Consider the following 9,847-nt stretch of genomic DNA (forward strand, 5'->3'; position numbering starts at 1 on the left):
TTTTTTTTATTTTTGGAATAAAATTCGAAGCCTTTTGTCTTCAAGCCTCATGCTCCTGCATCAGAGGGTCTAGAGGAAATGCACATGAGAGGAATACGTATTTTTGAGTAGGGTAGATGAAATGATTATGTGCCTGAGCATAAGACAAACAAATAATGATAGTGTGTGAGGGAAGGTCGCTAACGTAAATCCTAGCTCTAATTTCACATTAAGAGATGCGATAAAATTTAACCGCATGCGATGAGTTTATGTCGCACTTCCAAAATGCGGTGAGGAAGGGAGCAAGTCAGAGGTCGCAAATTTAGCAGATAGTTGGTAAGTTATTGGGTATTGATTTTGTGAATTGTGATTCAAGGATAATCTCTATTGCCTTGGTCGCAACTCATGATACAAAGAGGTAGAGAAGCGATAGAGGAGGGTGAAATGTAATGTGATTAACCTTCTTAAATACATGCAACAATTCCTATTTCTCCTCAATCAGGTTGTAGTTAGCTCCAACCTCAAATTGGTTTTCAAAACCATGATTTCTCACCAATAATTATGTTGAATAGGTTGCCTATAGATGGGGAAGTCCAGACATATCTCTTTTATCATGAGGCCATAGTTATAACATGTTGCGCAATGGACGCATAGTTCGAAATTATTTTTTTATTATTATATATATATATATATATATATATATATATATATATATATATATATATATATCCTCTAAATAGATGGTTGTTAAAATTGGCAACTAGGGCAAAACTCCATGTGGGTCATCTTATTTATAGCAGTTGATATTTTTATTGGATCCCTCTCATCGAGAGGTGTAGGATCTATCTAAAGATCATCCGATTCCGATAAGTATTCATGGAGTTATGAATTTATTTGTATGATAAAACAAATTGTCAAGTCGGCCAACAACTTGTGTAGGCTCAGAAGCCCAATAGTCATGTCTATTCATCATCTACGTTTTAGTATAAATAGGTGAGGACTTGAAGTCAAAGAGACACATTCTTCATGTGATCTCCTCCTCTCCATGTCTTGGGTTTTTAGTGAAGGAGAGACACATAAATAATACGATGGCCTATGTACGAATGATGCCCTAGATCTAAAAAGCAGAAGCCCTAGAAACGGTCATGGAGAAGTCTATATGCAGCAAGAGGAAGGGTTAATCCACAACCGTAGAGAAGTCTATCCATAACTGCAGTAAGGGTAACGAAGCCGCAGTCATGGTAATGGAGATGCAGTAAGGGTAAAAAGGCCACAGTGATGCCCTAGCCACAGTAGCCGCATAGAGGAAGACACCTAGCCACAGTAGCCGCAGAGAGGAAGACACCTAGCCGCAGTAGCCACAGTGAGGAAGACACCTAGTCGCAGTAGCTGATCATACGCAGTCATGGTGACATTTTATACGTTGTTCATGTGATACCTTTATACATTGTTCATATGACACTTTATACGTTGTTCATAAAGACATTTATACGCAGAGCACAGAGATATTTATACACAGTCATAACCGCAGTCAAGCATAGCCACAGACTCAGCGTAACTGTGTAGCAGACAAGAATGTATGTGATCTGGGCACATCTATCTCGGATAGACGAGGCATAAATAACTCATGTTGGTAGTCTACATGATAATAGAAACCCTCGGCATACTTGCAGCAGTCTTGATGTGCTATGATCACAACAGCTATAAACGTTGATTTTGGTTTCGGTTGGATGAAGAAGATCTCATTATATAGATCTTGGTGACATACATCTTGTACAGCAGTGACTTGAAGTATTAGATGATGTACCTATATGCAGTGATAGTGATCACCTCTGCGAAGAGTGTCAGTCTCATCAAAGGTAAGAGACAGGATCATAATCTTACAATACAGTAAAGGTGCAGTCATGATCTCAAGGTACAAAGATCATCTCAACCTCTAGGAACAGTCATGGTGTATAATCCTCTCATCAAAGCAGTGATGAATGATGATGAATAGGGTTGCATAATGATAGAAGATGCGGCACAATGGGCATGATAAATAATGAGCAGCATGATGATGAGAGCAGATGAGAGCAGCTCAGTCATCAAGGTTCAACACTATGACAGTACAGCAAGGTGTCACACAGTTATGTGCAGCAAATGGACAAAAGGCAGCACCATGATAGGTGAAGGAGTCACCTTAGAGAATCAGTTGAACAAATATGTCTTCAACTGATCTCATTCAATATCAAAAGTCAAAATATTGACTTCTATTGTAAATGTACTATCTCTCTCACTTTCTCTACTGAACTTTGAAGAACATAAAAGAAGAATTGATCAAGGGTTTCCCCACATTGGGGTTTGTCCTTGGCTGGCGCCATATCTTGTGTCGTCTTTTCTTGGCTTGTCTTCTGCGATTTATATTTATGTTCTATCTGTAGTTTACTTTAATGTTGATGTGATTGCTAACTGTGAAAAATTAAATAAATTGCTCTAGCATAGAACATACCTAAAATTAACAATGGTACAGGGATTTCCTTCAGGTATTTGTACGCTCACCCAGTCAATTCTCGAAGGATTAATATTTGACTCATCATAGGGGCATAAGTTTCCAACCGCCAGTGCTACTCCATAGTAAGTGGTAATGCGAGTTTGTAAACTTGTGGGCGCAACTCTAAAACAAAATTATTTTGGAAGTTGTAGATTGACACTAACATTAAACTTCATACACCATATATGATTATGCACATTGCCCAACAAGTGTTGTATGAGACAGTCTTGTACCAATTATATGCACTTTCCTGTGGCTTATTGGGAGTTGTCAAAAGGCCAACTTCAGACCCTTTGAGTGATAAACCAATTGTACATGGTTTTGCATCCAAGAGACACCAAAAGCAACCTAGTTTGTTTTGTAACTTTGGCCTCGATTACAGTCTTCAACAGCATTCCCATGCTTGTTTGGTGAATATTTTCTATGACAATGTAACAAGAATCATCCTCAGTTTTTGTTTTTGTTTTTAAAAGCAATATGACCATGGCCATGAACAGGTCTCCACACAAGACACCAATCAGGATTACCTTTATCCTAGATCCACTTCATGTAATTCTCTTTGCCTTAAGAAATAACAAGGAACAAGTGGGAAATCTATAGCACGTTTTACTTCAGTTTCAGTTCATATTGCTTATCGAGTCATAAATACCATTCCTTATGGTACAATGTTGGCAAGGTAACTTGATGATTTACAGTCCATTCCTCTTCATCATGAAGTGAAGGCTGATTTTGTAACCCATGAGGTATGGTCCCTAGAGCTGGTTCACGATGTCGTATATAGAGACTCCTTGAAAAAACAATCTATTTGTTTTTGGAAGCCAGGAATAGTTGAGCCTCATTCTCAAAGGTTCAAAGCCATACAAGCCATACAACACCTAGAGGGATCCATATGGGAAATAAGGAACTTTCAGCCTTCGCAGCAGAGTAAAGAGAATGCAATCTTCTTCATCCCATGGGCCCTTACAAATGTACCATACCTGAACACGTAAGGACATGCATAAGTGTTGCTTCTTAAAACAAAGCACCCTTTATTTACACAATCATGAATAGAGGAATAGTGTTGAAAGGCCCTTTGCAACATTAATTGTACACAAATACTATAAGCCCTAATGTATCCAGGAAATGGGAATGAGGTAGAAGCAAGGCTGGCAGACATAACAATATGCCTCACGAAAATATAAGCAATCCAGTGGCTTGATGATAATTGAAAAAATAAAAGGGGTTTTGACCAGTTCAAGCCAAAGGGATATTTGTTAAGACCTTGAAAAGTGCAGGGGGGCCCAAAAATTTTGGATATATAGGCTAACATTTTGGGTGGTGTTGTAGCAACTACAACACTTTCATTATAGATTGAATTTCATTTACTTGTAAACTAGATTTGATTACAATTTATTACATTAGTTGAAGTGATCACATCATTGTTTAACACAAATATATCTTATTTCTTTTAAATCGTTTGTATATGATTGTTTAGTTGAACCATAAGGATAGAGCCACGTGTAACCTTCCTATGCAGAACCTTGTGTAACCTATGGCACTTGTCTTAAATAAACCATTATACATTGATGATCGATTTCACAGTTAAGATTTTGTTGAATAGATTAGCTCAGTTGAATCACAAGGACGGAACCCTATGTAATCTATGGCACTTGCCTCAACATTTCTTTTTGTCAATTTTTGCATTGATTAAAATGTTAAAAGCTAAGGCCTAACATATATTGTGCCTTACGATTCACAAGATTACCAACCCAAATTGATGAACTAAATGTAATGGAATTCTAATGCAATTGAATTGATTGACACTTACAAATATTTGTTGTAGTAGGGATTCGTATCCTAGGAGGTTGGTGCCTACAAATATTTCTAGTAGTGGGTATTGGTGTTTTTAGTGAGTTGGTACCTATGAATATTTACAACAGTGGGGGTTGGTGTATCCAGTAGGTTGGTGCCTAAAAAAATTTGTAATGGTAGGTTGGTGCCTCCAAATAATTATAAAAAAAAAAATTTGAAGTTTTCTGCCTAGAAATTTTCCACACAAATGTTGTGTTCCATGTTCTACAATTGATAGATCTCTTATGCGATCGTTCTCTTATTGTTCATTAATGTTTAAATAAGTAAACATTATCTTATACTGAATCACCCACATCCTCAGTATAAGTGTGTACTCAACAAATCTACCTTGCCATCCTCCTTGCTTTTTTCTTGCTTAGAGCACTTCCACCACTCAAGAACTAGAGGGTATCTGTTTATACCACTATTTTCTTCAAGACGAGCTTCCTTTGCGATCTTCTCATTCTTTTTAAACAATGAAATATGACAAGCTTGTTCTTCTCCATTTTTCTCGCTCATTAAAACAATAAGAATATTGAGGACACTTTTATCTCTTTTTCGAGCCCATTAAAACTACACGAAAAAGACACCATTGAGCTTATTATCATCATCTTTTGTGCCCACTAATCTATGAAGATGTACAAAAGAAATAAATGGGGAATTTACTAGAGTCCACATGAAGAAATCCTCTATCACATGGATTTTGGACATGGTACCTATTTGCATCATTGCCTTACAATTAGGTTATAACTTTCCTAAGTTTGTAGCATGCATATGAGACATATACTCCTTGGTAGGTTGCTTTTCTCATTAGTATGGAGCATGCTTCAATGCCTCCTGCATTGTTGCATCCTATCACACAGTACTCATGAGTCAATTCTACTAAGTCATTCTTGTGTCATGTCAACTATGTCCAAGGGAATTCTAAACCTCAGTTAACAAGTTGCAGCCTTATTGACCTTTTGTGTCGACTATCCTTGTGTTAGTTGTGCTTTGTGACTTCATCTCTTCACAACAACTCTTATTTGTACTATTTTGATTGATGGGGAATACATCAAGGCCTTCACTTTACAAATTTGTTCTTCTTGGTGTCAACTCATTATCTAGGAAAGGGATCTTGAAACTAGTACTGCCTTGGAGCTTGCAGTCCTTGGTGGAAAGCATCTTCATGAATGACAATGAATTTTCATCATTGATCTCTTATTAGTTGAGTCCATGAGTGTTTGATATCAACTCATCTATCCATGCTCGTCGAATTATGCTAAGTACTTTAGGTTCCATTTTCATCATTGGTAGATCCCCTCAATGTTTGTTAATGATATAATTCAAAGATTAATAATCAGATGATTCCTACCATGCTTGATATCAACTCATCTATTCACATGATGTAGACTCGTACCATCGAGGTTGGGACAAAGACCTTGGGTTTGGGGGGCATCTCACTCATACGTGCTATCCATCCCAAGTTGTAATGGGGTATTTTACCATCTTATGTACTTTGATACCACTCAAGGGAACTCTTATTTTGTGTCTTATGTGTTACGGGTGTATACTATGACATAGATCCACATTGTATTTGCTCATGGCTATGATATTTTTATTGACAACATGGATCTACAATGTATTCCTTTGTGGCCACGTATCAGCATTTCATGTCATGGATCTGTAGTGTATTATATTGGTGGCCATGTTCAATTATCTCTTGTACCAAGCATGGGCATGCCTAGCTCAAGGATGATCTATATGATTAATTACTTGGATGTCTTGCAAGTCCTAACTAGTTCCATGGTTCTTGACTCCTTCCTTACAATACTTCACCATATTGTAATGTATTTGGGCCATCATTTTCTCTTATGACGTCACACATTAGGTGGCATCTATTATAATCTTGTTTGACACCCTAGAGATGAGGAGAAACCATACTCAACTTACCTTAGTTGGAAGGCTAAAATACCCTTTTCCTAACCCTAGGAAGACAATATTTAGTGCTCCATTAGACTAACTAGCTTGCAATGGAGCGATACAACCTCCACTGCAATGTACAATGAAAGACGAAGTTACCTCTATCACTTCAGATGCTCTACAATAAAGTGATGAAGGGTCACTCTTCTAGAAAAGCTTATTTCCCAAGGAGATCAATTTGGCCTTGAAGGTGATGACTTGCCAAGAGTCTAGTGATGCCTAAAACTATATTCTCTTGGCCTTGGCTATCCAAATACATACTCCCATCTCCTTAAGAAGCCTACATAAAGAGACCCTTCCTAAGGGAAAAGGGGATATAGACAGAAAGATTACAAGTAAATTCTAGTGAAATTCTCAAGAGAAGTCTCTTTGCATGTCCAAGTGAGCTTGACTTTGAATTATCAACCAAGGAGTGGTCAATACCAAGGTAATAGAACAAAATGTTTGCATCAAAAGTAAACTATTTTAAACATTCTATCTTCTTTAATGTGGATTTTAGTATATTTCCCCCAAACTTTTCTAGTCATTTAAATGCATTTGATTGGATTTGGATTTACTTGGGAAATCTAACTTCGATCTAGTGAATACTCTAGTATAACTTTAATAGGAGAGTAGATTTGGCTTCCTTGTTTGTGATGTGTGAAGGATGTAGGTGTCAGCAACTAGAACAAGATCTTTAGGGTCTGGAGTAGATTTGGATTCCTTGTTTGTGATATGTGAAGGATGTAAGTGTCAGCAACTAGAACAAAATCTTTAGGATCTAGAGTAGGATTCTCAACAACTACACCATCTATGATCTACATCAAAATTCATGGGTATTGGCATGCAAGCTACATATCCATCCTTCAATCTATTAATGATTAGCATAGTCTAGATCTAGGGGAATGTATCCCATGGTTCACCCATCTATCTATATAGATCTTGGGTAGATCTATAGAGTCTAAACTCCTAGCCAATAGAAGGGATAATCCAATTAACATTCTTGGTACTCAATTTAAACTCATCTCTCAATGCCTTAACAAAACTTGTCATCGACATTTGGATCTCTTTTAGCGCTCACAACCCCTTCCCCTTTAACAATTGACCAAAAACCTAACCTTCTAAGCTCGGTTGAGACTTACCTTATTAGCACTCACATCCTTCAACCTCATGAAGAACTCTTCAATCACTCGACGGAATAGTTCATTGGGGCTCAGCGAAATAGATCCTTGGCACTTGACTGAATACTCCATCAACACTTGGTGAATTTGTTTCCATTGACGCTCGGCATGTATTGCATACATGCTCAATGAATTTCTTCCCATGGTACTTGACGAATAGTCCATCTACACTTGGCACAATGGTCCATCGACATTGGACGATTTTGACGAGGACCTTGAGAAGCCTTAAGTTCTCATTCCCATCTCGAAATTTAACAAAATTATAGTTGTTGGAAATCTCTTGATGGGTAGAACACAATTTCTTGCTTGGAATGGGATTTTGAGCAACATGCAAAATGAAAAAAAATCCAATCTACCATCTCCTTAATGACACCAAGGGGCCTTGGTCTGTTACATAATGTGTGGATTTCATTTTCAAAAGTGTTACATATCAATGTTTCCAAATTAAAAGAACGAACTCTAAAAGTGTGGATATCAATGTTTCCAAGAGTGACTTTGGTTTTGAAAGTGTGAATTTCATAATATGAAAATGTGATTTTCAATATTGAAAGTGTGAGTGTCAATCCCAAAAGTGTAAATAACAAATTTTGAAAGTATGTGCCTAAATCATATTGTGAATTTAGATTACCAAGTATGTATTTCAAATTCCAACATTAATATCAACATTTTATTTCTATAATATGTGCATGTATATTACCATGTCATACATTTTGTTTTATTAAATAATGATTAAAAAGGAAAAAAATAGAAGAAAGAAAATAATTATAGATTTTCATGTACAACAAGAATGACTATAAGCACCGAACAACTACTTTGCTGAAAATACAAGGTTTTTCAAATCTGGAGCTCCCGCACGACTGATCCTTGACAGGCCCCCTGCCTCTTCCAGGCCCCCGCCTGGCAGCTTCGCTGCTGGGTCTGCTACTGCTCCTGCAGGCCCTCCTGGGCTCCTCTTTTCAGCCCCACGGTTCCTCTCGGGCCCCCTGCCCGGCCCCAGCTCCGGGGCCTCCCCTCAGCCTTTTTCTGCCCTCGCTCCCATCTCCTGCCGGCCTTGTGCTGGCTCCCCTCCGCCACCATGCCTGGGGCTGATCCCTCCTCGTCCCCAGAATTTGAAGACCATGAAAAACTCTTCGCATCTCTTATTCCTGAGAACGCCTCCTCAAGAATCCGCCCCTCTGCAACAAAGTTTATCAAGAAACTAGAAGAAATTCCTGAAGTTTCTCTTCCTCCTAGTCTCCCGAGGAAGGCTGCGATCACTTTAGCTGAGAGGGGCCTCGTTGGCCAGTTTACTGGCCTCTAGCCTTCGCCTAGAGCAGTTCAAAAATGGGTGGAACGTAACTGGAACGCGACAATACAAGGGAAAATCGCTATCAGATTTTGTGGAAGGGGCTTCTATACTTTCCTTTTCGAATCAAAAGAAGATCGGAACCTCATCTTCAGAAATGGCCCCTACTTCATGGATTCGAGAGGACTCTACCTGAACAAATGGTCTCCAGACTTCGATCCAGAAATGGACATCCCAAATGCAGTCCCGGTTTGGGTCCGTCTGCCTCACCTCCCTCTCCACTGCTGGGGGGACGAATCTGTAAAGGCTATTGGGAACGCTGTTGGAAAATACATTGACAGATGCGAACCAAAGGAAAACATGCACGCCTGTGTAAGGATCTGCGTCGAAGTCGATCTAGGAAAAGGCCTACCGGAAGCCATCAAGATCAAAGTGGACCAATGGACCCATATCCAACAGCTGGACTACGAGCAACTACCTTTCAAATGCAAGGTATGTCACGAATATGGACATTTTGCTAATAGATGTAGTAAGTTAAAAGAAAATGAGTCAAATGAAAATGTTGAAACCTCTGAAGGCTCATGGGAGCAAGTAAAAAAGAAGAAATCAAACCCTCCACATCAAGGCCCCAACTCCAAGCCTCCACCGGAATCCCATGCTGCCCCCCCCCACCCCTCCTATTTCAACCCAGCCTTTCCCCTCATCCTCCAATCCTTTTGAATCCTTGGCAGACAAAGATCCCCTCTCCCCCCCTCTCCTCCGGCCACTGCTCTTGCAGTCATCCCCTCCCACTTGCTACCCCTGTCCCCCCCCCCCCCAACAATAGAACACATCCTAACAAGAAACAAAATGAAAGAAGCAAGTCTCATCTCCAATCCACCGAGAAAAGTAGGTAGGAAGTCAAACAAAGAAATAAGAGATGAAACGGCAGCAAAAGAAATGGCCACGGGAACTCAACAACCGATGGATTCATTCTTGGATAAACAAAAAGGAAGCGGGAAAAGACAAAGGAGAAGAGCGGGGCTCATCAAAAAATCAGTAAGTAATGATTTTGGTCTCTTGGAATTGCAGGGGGTTGGGCGCCTCTTTAAAAACAAACGC

At 39.1% G+C, this 9,847-nt stretch overlaps 1 pseudogene; it reads right to left on the reverse strand.

The window, feature by feature from the left end:
- Positions 1 to 528: 528 nt before the first annotated feature.
- LOC149174146 (E3 ubiquitin-protein ligase APD2-like) lies at positions 529 to 7,605 on the reverse strand (annotated as a pseudogene).
- Between the last annotated feature and the right edge of the window lie 2,242 nt (positions 7,606 to 9,847).

Source organism: Pinus tabuliformis, chromosome 4_1 (genome assembly GCF_031772625.1).
Source record: "Pinus tabuliformis cultivar Carrire ecotype Pingquan chromosome 4_1, CPIR1, whole genome shotgun sequence".
In the NCBI taxonomy this organism is placed as follows: domain Eukaryota; kingdom Viridiplantae; phylum Streptophyta; class Pinopsida; order Pinales; family Pinaceae; genus Pinus; species Pinus tabuliformis.